A 20,997-nucleotide genomic window follows, 5' to 3' on the forward strand; every position below is an offset into this window, starting at 1 on the left:
AGCAAACACCTGGTCATAATCTGTACCATACTGCTGGCTGTACCCCTGTGCGACGAGTCTTGCTTTGAAGCGGGCCACTTCTCCATCTGCGTTGCGCTTGATTTTATACACCCACTTCGAGCCAACTGCTTTTCGACCGGCTTGCAGGTCCACCAACTGCCACGTTTCGTTCGATTCGATGGACTGCATCTCCTCAACCATCGCTTCATGCCATCTTCTACGTTCTGGACTGTTCATTGCTTGGGCAAAGTTCTTCGGTTCTTCATGGACACCCGACACTTCGGCGGACCAGGAATTCACGACCAGCCGCTGCGGAGGCACACCTTTCGTCGTTCGCTTGGATCGCCGCAGTAAAACTTCATCAGAAAATCCTTCGAACTCGCTCTCCGATGTACTGGTACTGCCATCATCTTCCAGTTCAGCTTCAGGATACTGGAACTCTTCTGTGCTTGCATCATCGTCACATGGGCCAACGCCAGCTTGGTCACGCAATGCAACACTCACCTCGTCGTCATCATCGTCGTTCACAACCGCATCGTTGCCTTTCATCTCGTCGAATTTGGCATCGCGGCTAATAGTGATGCTGCAGTTTTCCGGGTTGAGGAAACGATAGGCCTTTCGTCCCTCAGCGTAGCCCACCAGTACCATTTTGTTTGCCTTCATGTCCAACTTTCTACGTTGTTGCTTGGGATTGAACACGTATGCGAAGGATCCAAACACTCGTAGATGCTTGTAGGACGGCTTCCTACCGTACCATAACTCATATGGTGTCCTCTCGTTACACGCTGTTGGGAGTAAATTTTGGAGATAACAGGCAGTTACGATTGCTTCTCCCCAAAACTTCTTTTCCATACCTGCATCGGCAAGCATACACCGCATCATTTCAGCTAAGGAGCGGTTCTTCCTCTCGGCCACTCCATTCTGTTGTGGGCTGTAAGGAGCTGTTTGTTGCAGAATGATTCCGTTGTCGGCCAGGAACTTCTTCAGCTTTCCACTCGAGTACTCACCGCCTCCGTCAGATCGTATCACCTTAGGTTTCCTACCAAATTGTGTTTCGATGAGGCTGATGTACTGCTGAATTTTCTCGAACGCTTCAGATTTGCAACGCAACAAGTAAACGACCGTGTAGCGTGAGTAGTCATCGATCAGCACCATGCTGTACCGATTTCCGCTAGGCGTGGGGATTTCAAACGGTCCTGACAAATCAGTATGTACTAAATCTCCTACCGCTTTGCTTCGCCTTTCAGATGACTTCGGGAATGAACTCCGGGCCATTTTTCCTTCGCAACAAGTGCCGCACACGGTTTGCACTTCACACCGTTGGAGGGAAATACCAGTTCCTAACTGGTCACGCACGATCTTCGCAATGGCATCCGCATTTTGATGACCCAAACGCCTGTGCCACAAGTGTATGCACTCCTTCGTGTGGCTGACAGTTGTCATCATGGACTGCTCCGGGCTCGGTTTCAAGAAATACAACCCACCTCTCCGTTCGCCGATGACAAGCACTGCTCCATTCTTGACAATTTTGCAATGGTTTTTCTCGAACATAACGGTGAATCCTTCATCAACAATTTTACTCACCGATAACAGGTTGCCGGTTAGCGCTGGCACATGGTACACGTTTTTGAGCTTCACGTCGACAGTTTGACCATCACCGTCGAGACTTCGGTACACGCCAGAACCGATTCCATTCGCTTGAACTTCGTTTCCATCCGCTAGACTGATGCGGTCCTTGCACGATGTATCCAGTTCCCCAGGCAGCGACGCATTGTTGGTCATGTGCGACGTTGCGCCCGAATCCAGGAACCACAGATTACGTTCCGCCAATCGATTCCCGATCGCAAAACATACCTCCGATGAGTTGTTCTTCACCATCTTGACCTTCTGCTGTGTATCTCGGCTTTTCTTCTCTGACTGCTTTCGGTCCTTGGCTAGCTTCTTACACTCTCGGTGAATGTGTCCTTCCATATGGCAATAGTGACATGTAATTTTTGATTTTTCTGTTGACGCTGATGTATTGCCGATATGTAATGCCTTCTCCTCCGACTGATTCTCGACGCGGCGCTTCCATTCGTCCAGAAGCTTCCCCTTGACGTACTCCAAAGTTAGCCCAGACAACCAGAATGTACGTATAATGAAATCACGTTTTGCGTTATGCGATGCTTATATGCGCAAAGTTTCACGTATCCAGGTTTTTAAAAGCGCTAATGGCTGCCGCAAACAGGCTCGCTTTCTGGTAGGGACATGTCGATTTGACGTTTGGCTTGGGTCGTTTTCTATTAAACGGACCCAAGCTAAACGTCAAATCGTTTAATCCCTACCAGAAAGCGAGCCTGTTTGCGGCAGCCATTAGCGCTCGTAAAAAGCTGGATAAGATGATGCGAAAAGGCCTTATACGTACAAAAGTGGAGGCGCTATACGTGCATATTTTGTATGATGAAAAATAACATGCTATGCGAGTGCGTAAATTTTCTTGCGAACTAGTCTGCACTCTTATGCGACTTAATTTATCATAACAAAATTGATTTGACAGCTGGTACGGATTGATCCGACTTACTTTGTACGAGTATACGGGACGAAACGGAATGTTCATATGAACTCAAAAAATAGCATTTTAAGCGAGGAAACTCATCGATCAAACGATATCATCCACCATGTAGTGCGGGTGTGATGAAATTTGTGCAAATAAACGACTTTGTTCGTAAACTGTTATGTTCTGGTTGTCTGGGAGGTCGTCCTCCGGTCGGCTCTCTAAAGCGGTGATCAAATTGTTGTACGATTCTGGAAGGCTCGAACGGAGCATCGCAACCACCCAGTGTTCCTTCAATTCTTCACCCATCGCAGTAAGCCGGTTTGTCAGATTTGTCACTTCGTTGAGATGGTCTGACCCTTTGTGCAGCCGTTGCGAACACAGTTTCCGTAAAACATGCACCTTGCTTGCCAACGAAGACCGCTCGTGGTACGCCTTGAGCCCGTCCCACATGTCCTTGCTCGAACCGGCTCTGATGATGTGGCACAATTGACCGTCTTACACCAACAGGCCAATCAACGCCCGTGCCTTGGCGTCTTTTGCCTTCCAAGCGGGATCCGGATTTTCCGGTTTTTCTTCACTCACCACGCCGAACACATCTTCCTGGATGAGCACCAACTCCATCCGAAACTTCCAGACGGTGTAGTTGCTGTCGTCAAGCTTCTTCAGTGAAGTCTTCAGGTCGTTCATTCTTGAAAATTATCTTCATCGTCTCCCATCCGAAAACGATTTTTGCAGGCCCATAACCTATTGACTTCAGGTTCGGGAATTGAAGAGAAAACGTCTGTAATGTTCTAGGTTTTATTTAATGAAAAATTTTACAATTTTAGATAAGGGTTGCTTCGATGATGTTGATTGCATTCATTCAGCGTTGCTAAGCAGCCTGGCTTCATGAACAGTTCTCATACACGCCGCCGAAGGTCGCCCTGAGCACCCGGCGTTCGAAAACCCCAAGAGCTTGCAGTTCCTCCTCGAGCATTGTCCACGTTTCATGCTAGGAAAGGACCACCGGTCTTATGAGCGTTTTGTAGGTGTCTGGGTTCGATTCCCGGTCGGTCCAGGATATTTTCATAATGGAAATTTCCTTGGCTTCCCTGGGCATAGAGTATCATCGTACCTGCCACACGATATACGAATGCGAAAATGCCAAATTTGGCAAAGAAAGCTCTCAGTTAATAACTGTGGAAGTGCTTATAAGAACACTAAGCTGAGAAGCAGGCTCTGTCCCAGTGAGGACGTTCATGCCAAGAAGAAAAAGAAGAAGGGGATTAGGATAAACGCAACCTAAAAAATGGGAGGAGAAGTAGTAAGAACGCAATACAATTATATCCCTGGTGTGAAACTTCAAATAATTGCATAAAACCACTGCAGTCCACTGCAAGGGCCCTACTATCAGTCGTTTTCATTCGTGTTGATGTGAATCGAATCAAAGATTTGACCGTCACTAAAAAACCCTCGGAAATGTTGGATTCAAAAAGATGGCGGCGGGCAGGCCGGTGCTTGTCAGACCGAAATTTTTAATCAACTCTAAAGAAAATATCCTGTGATTCATTCCTCTCATACACGTGGTATGATTCATTGCATGTCTGGATTTGAACAAAATATGCGCGCGAAGCAAATCCTGCTCTGATGACTTTGAATCTCAGCAGCTCTTGGAGTGGGTTTTTTTAAAGACTGTTTTTTTTTAATACAGTAATGTCCCGATTTTGTCAGCCCCATGCTGCATTTAGGGTTGGCAAAATCGGAAAAGTGCTAAAATCAGGAAAAAAAATTTCGACTGGTTGCAAATTTTATTTTAACTTAAGGACTTTGTTTTATGATTTTGTTAATAGAAACATTGTTCTTTTACTTCCATTGTCTATGTAACGTAATCCAAGGTAACATTGATCAGTTTCTTGGATAATCATAAAAAAAAATCAAATTTAAAAGTTTCGGTTTGTATAGACGTGGCCAAGGTTATAATTTACTTTTTGCACCCAATATTGCCAGTATAGACGTGCTTACTCTGATTAAAATAAATTTCATTTTTTGGCTGACAAAATCGGGTTAAAAAGGGTGCTAAAATCGGAGTTGGACAAAATCGGGGGCTGACAAAATCGGGTCATTACAGTACTTTTTCAAGTACCGTAATCCGGGGTCTGATTTTTTGATTTAGTTGATATGGGGTAACATTGATCACCTATGTACATAATGTTCGGTAAAATTGAAAATGTAGTTACCTACTTAAATCATGCCTCCTGAAGCCGAAAATAAAGACCAAACTCATAAAACATTTACTTTTTTAGATCTGTTAAACACAAAACATTTTGAACCGCGGAATACGGCTAAAGGTAGTCGATTTCCTAAGGAAATTCTACATTCTTAATAGTAGTTCGTTAAAGTTGCTTAATTGAATAAACTTATGACATATTTGACCATGGAATCGTTTTTGGCGATGCCATTTTTAGTAACAACCACATTTTCCTTGCTCATACTATTTGTAAAACTTTGTGATACATAGATCTTTGGTAGCGTCATCCATAATAATAAAAATCATTGATTTAAAACCGTGACAAATTTACGCATGAACTAAACGCAATTTCCGCAAGAACCCTGATTTTGATTCGCTCTAAAATGTAGGAAAGAGAGGCACTATTCATGTTTTGGAAATGTTCCACCAATAAAAGATAATTCGATTTTTTTACGAGAAAGGTCATACCGGTCAATATTACCCCTGATAACGATACTGCAATTTAAGTGACTCATATCTCTAAAAACCGATTGTGATTTTTTACCCGAATGTCGCTCCCTCGAAAGTCATTTCCTCGAACGCCAGCTACCTGAATGACACTTTTCCCCGCAATCCATTCCCCAGAATGACCCGAAATATGTATCCCCTCAACGTGATTTATGATGGACAGTCTCAACAAATTTCAGTGACAGAGTGGTGAACTAGAAAGAACGATAAAGAAAAAAATAAATGCTGAGTTCGATGAAACTTCAAAGAACCGCTGATGATAAACGAAGGGTGCATATCATATGAACCGTTCATCATCATGCAATGTATAAATTTATGACAATTATGAGTACCAACAAGTTTTCGGGGAAATAAACCACTTGCGAAAACGGGATATTCAGGGAAAGAACTGGCATTCGCAGAACTGATGTTTGGGGAAACGACATTCGGGGTGCTGATATGTGGGATAAAATAGCACAACCCTAATAAACCCAAAATTGCATGGTAGGTGTACGATAAATTCTGTGAAAAAAAAATATTCTCATAAAGAACAGCTCGCGGTAAAAGGAAATGAAATTTTCTTGAAGTTAAAAATAGGTAAAACAGCTTAGAATGTTGTTTCAAAACTTCGTAAGTAAAAATCTCGAAAGAGATGTGTTATATTGTCTCCGCTCTATGCGCTAGCAAAAAAGCTTAAAATGAAGCGGTACTATTATCTTTTTTTTTCATTTCTTTATTAGTATCACTCCAAACATTACATTCATTTGTTTCATTGTTCTGTGTTATTAGACAACACTATCATCCTAATTTTGTAAAACAAATTTAAGATTTTATTAACATTTTGTTAACAACATATTACATTTCATTTGCCGTAGCAGTTCAGATTTTTTACAGGTGAGTTGATTTCACCTGCTTATAAGAGAAAAAAACGCTTTGAATATACTTAACCTAACTTAACCTAAACATATAACGCATTAATCGTGGCAATAGAAGATTGTAACGATTTTTGCCTGAAATTATTAATTATTTTATTTGACATTTGTTCCAATGTTTCAACATTGGATATTCTATGTAACTCATTGGTACTATACCAGGGTGGAAGCCTCAGAATCATTTTCAATATTTTACTTTGAATTCTCTGCAGAGCTTTCTTCCTGGTATTACAACAGCTAGTCCATATTGGTACAGCATACAACATGGCTGGCCTGAAAATTTGTTTGAATATCAAAAGCTTGTTCTTAAGACAAAGTTTTGATTTTCTATTAATAAGGGGATAGAGACATTTTACATATTTATTACATTTGGCTTGAATGCCCTCAATGTGATTTTTCAAAGTTAAATTCTTATCTAGCATGAGCCCTAGATACTTAACTTCATCTGATCAATTTATTGGAACCCCTCTCATCGTGACAACATGTCTACTTGAAGGTTTCAAATAAAGAGCTTTTGGTTTATGTGGGAATATTATTAGTTGAGTTTTGGAAGCATTAGAAGATATCTTCCATTTTTGCAAGTATGAAGAAAAAATATCCAATTTTTTTTTGCAATCGACTACAGATGACACGCAGGCTTCGTCCTTTGGCGGAGAGGCCTGTGTCATCCGCAAACAAAGATTTTTGACATCCCTGAGGTAACTCAGGTAAGTCAGATGTGAAAATATTGTATAATATTGGTCCCAAAATGCTGCCTTGGGGAACACCAGCTCTTACAGGAAGTCTTTCAGATCTGGAGTTCTGATAATTAACCTTTTTTTTTTTTTTTTTTTTTTGTTTTTTACAAGGGGGAAATCTGCAAACAGATCCCCTGAGAAGATAACTCAGGGAATGCGGGGATGACGCACCAACGACGACCCGCTAAAACCAGCCTATGCACTGTGCATGAGTAATTCATTTAGAATTGCTCAAGTGGTGAACAGTGCATCGACATGACCCTTGGACTCAGACCCTCATCTCCCCGGAACCACCTTACGGTATTTCTTCGGGAAGGGACCAGTGCATATAGCACAACACGTGTAGCAGAAGTAGCCTAGGCAAACTGCTTCTCCTAGCCGACTTAAACAATGTTACAAGGGACCAGCCTCGGCAGGGCTAATCCTCTGCAGCCAACTCTTGGTCGGCGCGCCATAGACGCTGCAATTCTAACATAATGTGAGTGACAGCCGTAGTTACTGCATTCCAGCACTCGGCATCCGCACACATTCTCTCTATAATATTGTCGGGGGACGTGTCCCCTCCGCATGTAGTGAGCATGCGACCTCTCACAACAATGAAACGGGGGCAATCGAACACGACATGCTCCGCTGTTTCCTCTACACCAGCACAATTGGGGCACGCAGGAGATTCTGAGTGCCCGAACCTATGCAGGTACTGTCTATAGCAACCATGTCCTGACAGAAACTGCGTCAGGTGGAAGTTCACTTCCCCATGGCTTCTACCATACCAATCTGACACATTTGGTATTAGTCGATGGGTCCATCTACCCTTAGTGGAGTTATCCCATTCCTGCTGCCAGCTTCTGAGCGTTTCCTCTTTACACGTGTCGCGGACTCCTCTGGTACCCCTTTGGTTGAAGCATTGAACATCTTCCTTGATGATGAGCCCGATGGGCGTCATCCCGGCTATGATGCACACGGCCTCTTTAGATACCGTCCGGTATGCACTTGCTACTCTTAAGCACATTATCCTGTACGTGCTTTCCAACCGCTTTAGGTTTCTGTTCGTTCTAAGCGCTTTTGACCAGATTGGTCCTCCATACCTTAGTATGGATAGCGCCACGCTTGCCAGCAGCTTGCGTTTGCTGGCAATTACAGCAGAGCTGTTAGACATCATCCTCGAAAGCGCCGCTATAGCCGTAGATGCCCTTTTACAGGCATATTCAACGTGGCTAGCGAAGCTCAGCTTGTCATCGATCATTACCCCAAGATGCCTAAGGGATCGCTTGGACTCTATGGTGCAATCACCTACCGAGATAAGCGCCCGTTGCTCGGACTTGCGGTTGTTGACCACCACCACCTCAGTCTTGTGACGGGCCAGTCCTAGTTTCCTACACTTCATCCATTCCTCAACCAGGGAAATAGAGTGCGCTGCTGTCAACTCTACTTCCTCCATCGATTCACCATAGACCACTAGGGTGATATCGTCGGCGAAGCCAACAATCTTAACACCCGTCGGAAGGGGCAGCCTCAGTACGTCATCGTACATCGCATTCCATAACAGCGGGCCCAGGATTGAACCTTGAGGTACTCCCGCGGTAATTCGAACGCTTTTCTGCCCCTCCTCTGTGTCATACAGTAGAATCCTACCATCAAAATAGCTTTCTAGAAGTTTACACAACTGCACCGGTACCTTGAGGCGGTGAAGCGCGTGTGCTATTGCTTCCCAGCTTGCGCTGTTGAACGCATTCTTCACATCCAGAGTGACAACCGCGCAGTAACGGATGCCGCTCCTTTTATGCTCGATTGCCACCTCAGCTGTTTGAACGACCGACTGGATGGCGTCCAGAGTAGATTTACCTTTTCTGAATCCAAACTGGTTGTTGGACAGGCCGTCCGCACTCTCCGTATACGGTACTAGTCTGTTGAGAATCAACCTCTCCAATAACTTGCCCGTCGTATCTAGTAGACAGATAGGTCTATACGCCGACGGGTCACCTGGTGGTTTCCCCGCCTTTGGTAGTAGCACCAATTTCTGTCGCTTCCATACATCCGGGAAGATTCCTTGATCAATGCAGCGTTGCATCGTGGTTCTGAACATGTCCGGATCCGTGTTCACTGCCGCTTTTAAGGCAACATTCGGGATACCATCGGGTCCCGGTGCCTTGTTTGACGCGAATGATTTCACGACTTCTGCCAGCTCTTCGTTCGTCACTCTCGCCACTTCTTCTCCTTCATCTGCCGCATACGGCGCTGGGGGCCATGGGCTTATGGGATGGTGCGGGAAGAGTACATCGATTATCGATCGCAGCAACTCGGGCGATTTCTCTTGGGGCGCTATGGCTCCTTTGGTCTTAGCCATTACCACTCTGTAGGCGTCACCCCATGGACTAGAATTGGCACTCTCGCATAGACTTTCAAAGTTTTCGACTCTTGATTTCCTTTTTGAGAGCCAACTTTGCCTCTCTGAATGCTGCACCGCGTTCCTCTCTTTGTGCTTCTGTGCGTGCGCGTTGCATTCTTCGTCTAGCCCGAAGGCAGATTGCTCGAAGATTTGCAATTGATTCGCACCACCAATACACCGGCGGCCTGTTCTCTCTAGGAGGGGCTTTTCTCGGCATGGAAGCATCACACGCTCGTGATATCACAGCAACTAGCTCTTCACCGTTTAGGTCCAGAGTGTTCCGTTCGCGCCTCAGGGCTTCAGTGAATACTTCGCCGTCGAAGCGCGCTGTTTTCCATCCTCGGGCTTGGGTCGAGTTACATCGCGCTGCCTTCTGCCCGCCTGGTATTATACTATAGCGAATCGATTGATGATCGCTATGAGTATAACCATCATCAACGCGCCAGTTCATGGTACCTAAAAGGTTAGGACTACAAAACGTCACGTCGATGATCGATTCTGCACCATTTCTGCGGAAGGTACTCACTGTACCCACATTTGCCAGCTCTACATTTAATGCGGCCAGGGATTCCAACAATAGCTGGCCTCTTTGATTGGTGCAGCGGCTACCCCACTCCACTGCCCATGCATTAAAGTCGCCAGCTATCACTACTGGCTGCCGATTAGCTAGTTCGGCCATCATCCTGTCAACCATGTGGGAAAATTCCTCAATCGACCACTTGGGGGCGCGTAACAACTGCAATAGAACACGCCGTTGATTTTTGCTATCGCAAAACCGTCATTTGAGCTAGAGACTACTTCTTGGATTGGGTATCGTCCTGTCGTCCCTAAAGCTGCTAGCTGTTGAGACCTATCCGCCACCCAGTTCCCGTTGTTGGCTGGTATGCGGTATGGTTTCCGAGACTGACTGCCAAAGCAGCTGCTGGGCTGCATCACAGTGGTTTAAATTTAACTGTGTTACTTCCGTTTTGGCTGCTTTGATACTCCGCTTGTGCCCGGACATTTGGGTCCGCCCGTTAAGTGTCCGTTGTCTGCTCTGTCGACACATATTAGGCACTTAGCGATTTGCTTACAATCGCTTGCCCTATGGCCTTCAGCGCCGCATTTTCTGCACATCTTACTTCTGTCGGGACCATTGCAATTCCACGACTTATGGCCCTTCCCGAAACACTTGAAGCAAACTTCAGGAGGCTGTTGTATGCTCAGCCGGCAAACCGACCAGCCTACCTTGAGTATGCCCAAGTTCTTCGCTTTGTTGGCCTCTGCGACCGGCAGCCTGATCGCCGCCACCTGGGTGCCCTGCGGGCCCTTTCTAAGGTGGATGGCCTTACTGGCTACGTCGATGTCACACTGCTCTTTGAGGGCAGCCGAGACCTCCGCTGCATCGGTGACCTCATCCAGATTTTTACACTGGAGAGTCGCTTCAGCAGTAAGGGATCTTACATCAACCTCGTCACCAAGTACTTCTTGTGCCAGTTGCTTATAGACTGCACCCTTTTCCTTGGCGTCCTTCTTTAAGACTAGGATCATTTCACCAATCCTAGTTCGCCTTATGCTTCGCACGTCTGCGCCCAATGGCGATAGCTTTTCTGTGCTTCGCATCGCCTTCAGAACCTCGGCGTATTTTGCTTCCTCCGTTTTGATAACGAGGGCTTCGCCTAAATTCCTACGTTTCGCTGTTTTCGGTTTAGCGCTCTCCTTGGGCTCCGTTTTCGGTTTCCTCTGTTTTTTCTTATTTCCAACTCGTATCCACGGGTTGCTGTTGCCTTGCGCCCGTGGTTCCTGTGGATGCACTGCCTGGTTCCGGTTAACCCGTGGCTCCTTTTTCTTGGCTTTCTTGGCCTTAGGCTTGGTGTTGGCCTCTCCTTTGTTGCCATGTCCTCTTGATCGCGGTGCTTGGCTCGTGCCAGCTTTTCCGCTCTGGAGGACGGCCGCGTAGGTCACTTTTTCCTTAGCAACCATACGTCTTTTCGCCACGTATTCATCCCCGGAAGCTTCCCTCTTCCGCATCGCGTATCGAATAATATCATCAGATATATTCGCGTTGCCTGTGAAGGAAAACACTTCGGTCTGACACGACCTAGTGTCTTTTTGGCCTTCTACCTTGCCCAGTTGTTCCTTGGCTTTCTCGTAGTCCTGCTTTGCAGCTAGGACTGATTGTCGCAATTTCAGTAGACTTGTTTTCAAGTCTTTGCTGATATTTGTTTTGCTTTTAACATATTCGATGATGACATCAAGTTGCTCAGCAGCTACCTGCATTTTAGGGAGGTACTCCCTATTGCGATCCATGGCCTCGATTAGTCCCGGGCCATCGGTCACCACACATGTTGCACTGGAGCGGCCAGTGCCTGCCGTCGTCACAGTATCTAGGCTTTTGCCCACACTGTTTTCAATAAAGTTGGTCGCCTCCTTCCTTGGCGGGAACCTTAGCCGGTTACTGATAGGTCCAGAAGCCTCTCCTTCACATTCCGCTAGTTGTTTGTTTTGGTTGATCATCTCTTATGGGTCCCCCTAAGAGCCGCTATCCATCTCCGCTGGAATAGTCGCCTTTATAATCCCATGGTTATCTATGCAAGCAGGGAGGCCATGCTAGGGTTGACATAGTCCTTTATGGGGTACTATGTTCAGAGCCGGATCGGCGCAGGTCAGGTAATGGCATCTGAGCCTACTCCCGCCCAGTTGGAACAACCAGGCGACGGATTTGGAACGTACTCTAAGGCCTGCCACGGTTTTACGGGACGGGGGCAGCCTGCGCCATTAACCCTAGGGGCGGGACAGCTTTACTCAGAGCAACATTTTGAACACAGAGCAAGCTTGAGTTACTCGCTTTTTGCTCACAACTAATAACGATTACTTGGATCTGAATAGTACCTGACGTCAAGAGTGCATAACACAGTACTAAATATGTGAAATGTTTTTTTTTCTGTTACAGCTAATTTAACTCATTTTGCATTTCAGATTATGAGAATGAAGTTTGCGGTGGGTCACATTTGTTTGTCCCAGTGAAAGTGGCAATTTCTTAATTTCATCAAGACTACTTTACCGTGCTGAATCGAAATGCCGGACGCTTTGAAAGCCGGAAACTGGTCTTTTTCAAGGTGGTTGTAAACCGAATTGCTACTTTTTCGTTTGGAATCCATGATTAGGATGTCTTCTATTGGCGAATGGAAAACTAATCCCAAGCCCCATTTATTAAATCTCTGTACAACTTCGATTGCTCTGGTCAATCACGGAGTAGCGACTACGAATTGTTCGGTCATCTATGCTCATGCTCATCCATAATTAAGATGTCTTCTACATTATCCATGCAAAAAAGCAGCAGAAATTTTTATTTTGTATTTTTTAAGGCCGGTGTCCGGGATTCGAGGCATCCGGACATTTCGAATCAACATGGTACATAAGGTTTCCCAACCGAAAACCGCCGTGAGCTTCGGAGTGAAAAACTTTTGTTAAAACATTACAAAGCGCAGAATATTGCGATCTTATCGTAGTTATAAAATGATTAATGGTGAACGAATTTAAATTTATTTTTCTGGGAAACGAATAAAATCCACTGAAAGTTGAAAATATACGTAACACCGTATTGTAATAGAGAGAGCATAGATAGTAGTTGCACCGCTTATTGAGTAGGAAAACGTTCTTCGGGAAATGTGCACTGAAGCGGGATCTTAATTCGCACTTCTAGATAATCTTAGATTCAATCTGATGCTAGTAGCCACACGGGTCCCGGCTCCACGAATTGAATAACGGATGCACCACTTTCATAAAACATTTTAACTCAGCACTACAGCTTCTGGAACTATTCAGTATAGAAATCAAACATTTTCAGAACAGACATTTTTAAGTAGCTCGGATTTCACAAATTCCAAGGCTACAAGCACTGTTCCACGTTTTCCAAGGTTTCCTAACCAATATCTATCCGTAAATTAGAAGGAATAAGTTTTTGTTATCAAGAACGCACATCATTGACGGCTTCAGTTTTCAAATAGCAACGAGATATTACGGGTACGGGTTGCTATGAGCATATGGAATCAAGCAACCAGAGTTACTCAGAGTTGCTCAAAATCTCACTCAAGAGCTTGCTCAAAAGCAAAAGCTGTCCCGCCCCTAGCATTAACCCACTCGCCGTTTCGGGCCAGTGTCACCCGACCCTACTAAGGGAGTAGAATGTCGCCGCTGTCAGCCTCAAAGCATATTATCCAGTACATATACCGTTACTTGTCCTTTGTCGTGCGCTGCCAGTATACATAATTGGGGCCGTACTGGCGTTGGTCCCAATGTGCTCGAAGCACTCCTACTCGTAATTCCATGACTTGTCCGTTTGTATTGCGACCAGTATGCCATAATCAGGATCTCACTGGTATCAATCCTGATGTGCCGGTTGGCACTCCTGATAGTTTGGGCTAGGGTACTTTAAGCGGCACCGGTCGCTGTGACAGAGTTGCATTCGGATTTTTGTGGTTTTTATGAAGGTTCATCAGAGCCCACTGCGAACTTCACCACATCCTGGGCAACTCCCCAACTCGCAGAGGTCCTGGGGGGGGGGTCCGTTAAGCCCCTGGACTGTCGTCCCTGCTGCCCCAACCGTTACCCTATGTATCCCCTTAAACGTGGTTTATGGACAGCCTCAAAATAGATGCAGTTTAAAACAAATAAAAAAAAATCAGTGACAGAGTGGTGAACTAGAAAGAACGATAAAGAAAAAAATAAATGCTGAGTTCGATGAAACTTTAAAGAACCGCTGATGATAAACGAAGGGTGCATATCATATGAACCGTTCATCATCATGCAATGTATAAAGTTATGACAATTATGAGTACCAACAAGTTTTCGGGGAAATAAACCACTTGCGAAAACGGGATATTCAGGGAACTGGCATTCGCAGAACTGATGTTTGGGGAAACAACATTTGGGGTGCTGATATGTGGGATAAAATAGCACAACCCTAATAAACCCAAAATTGCATGGTAGGTGTACGATAAATTCTGTGAAATAAAATATTCTCATAAAGAACAGCTCGCGGTTAAATTTTCTTGAAGTTAAAAATAGGTGAAACAGCTTAGAATGTTGTTTCAAAACTTCGTAAGCAAAAATCTCGCAAGAGATGTGTTATAATATAATATTATAATATAATATTATTGTCTCCGCTCTATGCGCTAGCAAAAAGCTTAAAATTAAGCGATACTATTATCTATTTAGTGCTCTTGAAGATGTGAATAGAGGCACAAGTCCACTATTGTGACGACCATCTTTGTATTCCGGGATGTTTCACGTTGAATTAATTGATTAAATTTGACTAGAAAATTAATTCTGGGGAATGGTACCTACTTTCTGGCAAATGGTACATTCTGGTAAACGTACCTTCTGGCGGATGTCATTCTGGCGAATAGTTTTCTGGCAAATATCGCACAATCAGGTGCTACAGGATGTTGTGAAATATTGATGGAAAGGGTAGTACCATAGGGTACGTTCGGCCGACAAATGGTTGATATTTACGCATTGTCATCATGCGCTGCTGATCAGAACAAACTCACCAAATTCCTTTTTAGAAACTCCTCGGAAATCCGTCACTTTTCTAGCAATGAACAATAACGTTAGCCGTAACTTAGCGCTGCCCAACAAACTGCACGCACCGCACGAAAAACCGACAAAAAACTGCAGTTCGTAATCCATCTTGAATCGAGCATCCACGAACCACATTCAGTTTTTGAATCAACACGTTTAGCACACATAGGAAATAAAAAAAAGAGTCGCGTAAAACGAATTCATGCTTTCTGATCTTAGTTTATCACAAAAGAAAAAAAAAACTATCCGGGTGGCGTAGCACTGGCCGAACCATTAGTGGAATTATTTAAAAGTTTATCACATGCAGAACAAATGTTCAGATATAATTTTTCAAATGAAAAAAAAAAACACTTTTATTACTTTAACAAAATGTTTCCACATCATCTACATTTGCACGTGGCATAACGCCATCCGCCGAATCAAATTCCAGCCGAATTAAAAAAAAACGCGGGACGAAGTAAACGCGACACAAATTTCAAAACGCAGCCACCCGCGCGCACGGATTGCTGCGATCATCCATGAAGTCCACTTGCAGGTTATCCATATTGCCCCGCCTTACCCTACTTGGGGCCCAGATAGCCGTAGCGGTAAACGCGCAGCTATTCAGCATGACCAAGCTGAGGGTCGTGGGTTCGAATCCCAGCGGTCGAGGATCTTTTCGGGTTGGACATTTTCTCGACTTCCCACGGCATAGAGGATCTTTTCGGGTTGGACATTTTCTCGACTTCCCACGGCATAGAGTATCTTCGTGCCTGCCACACGATATACACATCCAAAAATGGTCATTGGTATAGTAAGCTCTCAGTCAATAACTGTGGAAGTGCTCATAAGAACACTAAGCTGAGAAGCAGGCTCTGTCCCAGTGGGGACGTAACGCCAGAAAGAAGAAGAAGAACCCTACTCCAGATATGAGTGCGTTACGGAGTTTCAGATAATTTGGCTGAAAAGAAACACGGTGCAAAAAAGTAAATCATGGTAGTGCCCAAATAGTTCTTTACCCTGTATGCCATCTTTTTAATTTGAATGATATTTCAAACATTCCGAGTTGATGAAGAAAGCCCAGCACAATGAACTTGACGATTCGCTAAATTAAAAAAAAAATCGGATTGAGATGGGACTCCCCGTCATTTTCGGCTTGGAACTCGTTATTTTTTTTCGTTCATTCGAAGACACGCTGAAGCAGACGCGCGCAGAGAAATGCCCATCCAGTAGTGTTTTGAATTTGCAAGTCAGTTGTGTGCAAAATCTCCGTCCCTTGTGGCAATGATGATGCAATCGATGCAATAAATATTGACGATGCACTTCTATTAGTCATCGAGCTACCCCCCTACTATAGGGCAACCTTGTTGTGGCGGTGATTCGCCGTAGGCAGGTAGCTATGTGTAACTACAATGCGATAAGGAAAGCTTCTGCTTCTAGATTAGTTTCTCCGAAAACAGACGTTCGATGCCGGGTAAGATTGTGAATGTTCTTGATCATGAATTTTTTGGATCGCTTCGTCATATTGAAATTGTAAGGTTCTATATAGCGAAGCCCCATATCAGTGTCATCCAAACTACAGTAAGACATTTTTGGCTTTCGAATTGTAATCAGTGCATTATTAAATGAAGCGCTGCAAGATGCACCACTTCTAACACTAAGCGTCACGTTCGTTTACTGCCCTAGATCGTAAATCTGTCCGACAAATCTAATGGGGACTCACTTCATTCGAGTCAAGTTTTGTCACTTGGATTGGTACACAAATTATGTCACGCTAAATTTGAACTTTTTTACACCTACCACCAGCCCTCCCCCCTATGTCACGCTTTTTGTATAAGTGTTCCAAAAATTGTGTATGGCTTGTCACGCTTGGCTTGACCCCCCCCCCCCCCTTGGAGCGTGACATAATTTGTGCATGAACCCCTTCGCCATACGAGACCGTGATTTCTCACCACACTATTCGTAGAATAATCCCATATACCTTGATACCGAGATATTAAATATCGATTCATGGAGACGTTCGGTATAGGTAATTCTGATAAACCTGAAACTAGATTAAATCATAACATGCGATTCGTGGAGGCACATGGAGTTTCATGGCGCATCTTATCTACACGGTGTCTTTTTTATGTAACTTATAATAAAAAAATCGGCATGTCCTTGGGCATGTCTCAAATTTTGACCGATGAAAGCCAAGACCTTTCTCTTTCATTTGTTGTCAAAATTAAAAAAAAATATTTTTAATTTTATTGTTTGTAATACTATTCCAAATGCCCCATAAAATTCATCAATTCAGGTGAGGTGAACCATTGGAACTGATCTAGTTGAAAATTATGCAAAACGTTAATGTCAGTATCCTAGAGATTATGCCCAAGAATCTAAAAAATGGGTTCCAGTTGCCCAAGTGTTCCAGTTGTGTGGTTTCTATTCCTTTTTTTTACATCTATGTTTGTCAAACAACCCTTCTCGTTTCTAAATTTTGGTTTCTACCTCATAAAAACTTTCATCTTTCTGTTTTTTTATCTCTACTAGGACAGAAGCTGCTTTCTAGCATAATGTTCTATAACGTTCTTCCACAATTCGTATAAGCATAATGACTAGTTCGCATTTGTGCCAATAAGGCTTATCAAAAGGATAGGACAAGAAACGGTCAAGGAATGATTCCGCTACCGAAATAATTTGAGAGTTCATTGGATTTTGAACATAAATGTGACTACAATGCGATAAGATTTGTAAGGTTCTATATACTGGCCATAATCGCATAACAGTCCCATGTTCTATGGGAGTCCCTATAAACATGGGACTGTTATGCGAATATGGGCAGTATAGCGGACATCTAATTTTTTTCCGTTCAAATTTTTCTTGCCTCACATTACTCCTATGGTTGCTATTCCGTGATTGACCGAAGCCAGTGAATTTGCACCAAGAATACAGGTAGGATTGGCAATGATCTTCTTAACGATCAACGCTCCGTCATCGTAATCATCGTCATCATCGAAACTTCAAAAGCAGTTTTTCTGTTCAAAACTAAAAATTTTTCGATGAAATTGTGTTTACTGTGTTTCGGTAGTAGAATAGAATACAGTGAACACATTTTCCTGTAAATTATCTTGATTTTGAACAAAAAACTGCTTTTGAAAATTCCGAAATCAATGACGGATCCTGCCCCCTTAAGTATGCTTAACCCCTCTACCGGCAGCTTCATATTTTACCGCTGTGCTACTTGTAGATTTGACAGCCAAATAATAATGACTATTTTTTCCTAAAATTCACGGCCTACTCAGAAATGTGCTCAACTATCACATCTCTTTTTCTTCAACAAATTGCGCACACTAATATCATAAACATACCGTTTTGATTCATATTACGGACAGCTTCAAATTCCGGACACTCTCGTTTGTATGGGAAACATTTCACACGAAATGTTTCAATTTTCGCCGTCCAAAAGTTCTCATTTTCGAGGCTCGTTTTATTAGATTTTTTCCATAAATATCATTGCAAATTTATAATGCCCAACTACCTTAGACGTCTCTTAAGTAGTTGAACGATTTCAATTGATGATTTAACTGTTCCATTAATGATTATCATGAGCTGTCCGTAATTCGAATCAAAGCGTCCGGAATATGAGGCAAAAGTGAGGGAGCGTCCGGAATAAGAATCATGAAAAGGCCACACGTTTTGATTTATTTAAAATTATTCAAGTTGCGGACGCGTATTCTTTACCCACCATCCGAAAGTTAAGGGCTTCCGACGCTCGATAACGCTAAAAATTCATACAGAATGATTTATTTTGTATGGTCCAAGCTGGGTTATACTTCACTGAGGCCTTAAGTGTCCGTAATATGAATCAAAACGGTACTTAAAGCTGGTTTGCTACTGACAAGAAAAGGAATCGTCTATTTCGATGCGTGGATAATTTCTTCCCATAAATGGTCCAGAAAACCACATTTTTCTGATCGCAGTACGTAGTTGAGAAGAAATGTCATTTCAAGGGGGGTGCTCTGTAGAAAATTTCTTGACCCATTCAGTTAAGGAATTCTTTGCTTTACTTAGCTATGAATTGAAATTTCTTTGCCTTTCAAGCTGTCTTTTCCTATACTTTTTCCGATATCGCTTTCGATGCGGCCTCTTCCACCTGTCTTCTTTGGTTTATTTTTTTCCGTTGTTATTGGGACGTCTCCCTCCAATGTGTTTCTAGCCTCTGGTCAGAATTCTATTTGTCGTTTTGTCCCTCTCTCCCTCTTTCTCTCAGCAGGCGAGATATTTTTGCTTTCTGCTATTAGGCATTTCACAGCAAAATTCTCTCTTTCGCTCTTCAACAAAACCTGAAAACAATCGTGCCAGTACCTGTCAACTTTGACAGGTACTGGCACTGTTGTTTTCAGATTTTCCGAAAGAAGGAAAGAGAACGATTTTCTGATGACGTCACCGTGCAATGGGCAATAGTCCAAATTTTAAGAAACGACAACACTGATGATATTGCTGTTACTTTCACACGTTACGACACCGCCTACTGTCAAAATTTCATTCATAAAATAAGCGATCAGCGCTTTAAAGTTTAGACCGATAGGCTTGAAGTTTCAGATCAGACTAATCATATATTTATTCTCGTTCGGGATCGAACCCTTCGGTTCGCTTGTTCGTCACACGAACTTCGCATCGAATGACAGTTCGACTGTTCATTTTATAAAGTGTACACTTTGTTTATGTTATATCTTTTTTATTTATTTATAAAATCATAATCGGTTCTCTGTGCATCGTTCAACTATTATTCTACAATGCTATGAAAATATAAGATCTTAGAAAATGCTTTTGGTTGAAGAGCTAAATAGTTTTTCCAAAAACTTTAAGAAAAGCTTATTGTCAAAGTTTAAAATTATTTTTCGCAAAACAAAAATCCTAATTTTTATGAACAAATTGTATGTTTGTATTCTTTACTATTCTACTAAAGGTATAGCTTCAAAAAAATCAATTATATTCCACCATTCTCTGACATTAAGTAAATTTAGTGATTTACCCATTTATGGCCAAATTTGCTGGTACACCATCCTTTCACTCTCAGCATAAGAGAAAAGTGAAAAGCGTATTCAAAACTAATTTGGTTTTCTAAAGAAACTATCTTTGTACAAACGAGTGCTAAATCGTGCGTTTAAACCATAGTCTTAAGTACAAATTTTAGTGTTTATGGTAGTTTCACAAGGGGCCCAGATAGCCGTAGCGGTAAACGCGCAGCTATTCAGCATGACCATGCTGAGGGTTGTGGGTTCGAATCCTGCTGGTCGAGGATCTTATCGTAAAGGAAATTTTCTCGATTCCCAGGGCATAGAGTATCTTCGTTCCTGCCACACGATGCACACATGCAAAAATGGTCAATCGGCAAAGAAAGCTCTCAGTTAATAACTGTGGAAGTGCTCATAAGAACACTAATCTGAGAAGCAGGCTCTGTCCCAGTTGGGACGTAACGCCAGAAAGAAGAAGAAGAAGAAGAAGGTAGTTTCGAAGATTTCGGTAGATCGAATATGCATATTTATCGATCTACAGCAAATTGTAAACGGTTTACACCGAATTTTTCAATTGGTGATCTCAGAGTAACAAATTATGAAAATAATATGTGGAAAATAAAATCGATTTTATTGCAGCAGTGTTGCCAATTTTGATTATTGTCAATGTACTTTGAAAGGTCTTCTAAGAATAAAGCAATTATGTTTCTATTGTGCTTCAAATATGACGTGGAGACTAAATAAGTAACTTTATGAAGGCGTAAGTTGTTTTTCATATTGATACTACATTAGGACTTCCGTCAGGACGCACTTTTAACCAAAAAAATCTACTCATATCAGTTCCCTTCAAATTTAAAATAGGTTTCTCTAAAAAAAATTAGGGTAAAATGATTCTACAGTTAACTCACTCTTACTCGATATTCTGTATCTCAATATCGAGTTAGAGAACCATACTAAAAGTTGATTTTCATGGCTAACTCGATGGTCCCTTGGATCGCAGTTGCACTTGGTTTTGTGATCCCCCGAACGGGTGCAAAATTGGCTGGATTTGAGTTTCACACTAAATGTCTACCCAAACTATGGTCAGGCGAAGCGATTCGTGTCAGGCGATATAATTGCTGCCTGGATACCGGGAAACACCACTCTCGT

This window comes from Aedes aegypti, chromosome 3 (genome assembly GCF_002204515.2).
Source record: "Aedes aegypti strain LVP_AGWG chromosome 3, AaegL5.0 Primary Assembly, whole genome shotgun sequence".
In the NCBI taxonomy this organism is placed as follows: domain Eukaryota; kingdom Metazoa; phylum Arthropoda; class Insecta; order Diptera; family Culicidae; genus Aedes; species Aedes aegypti.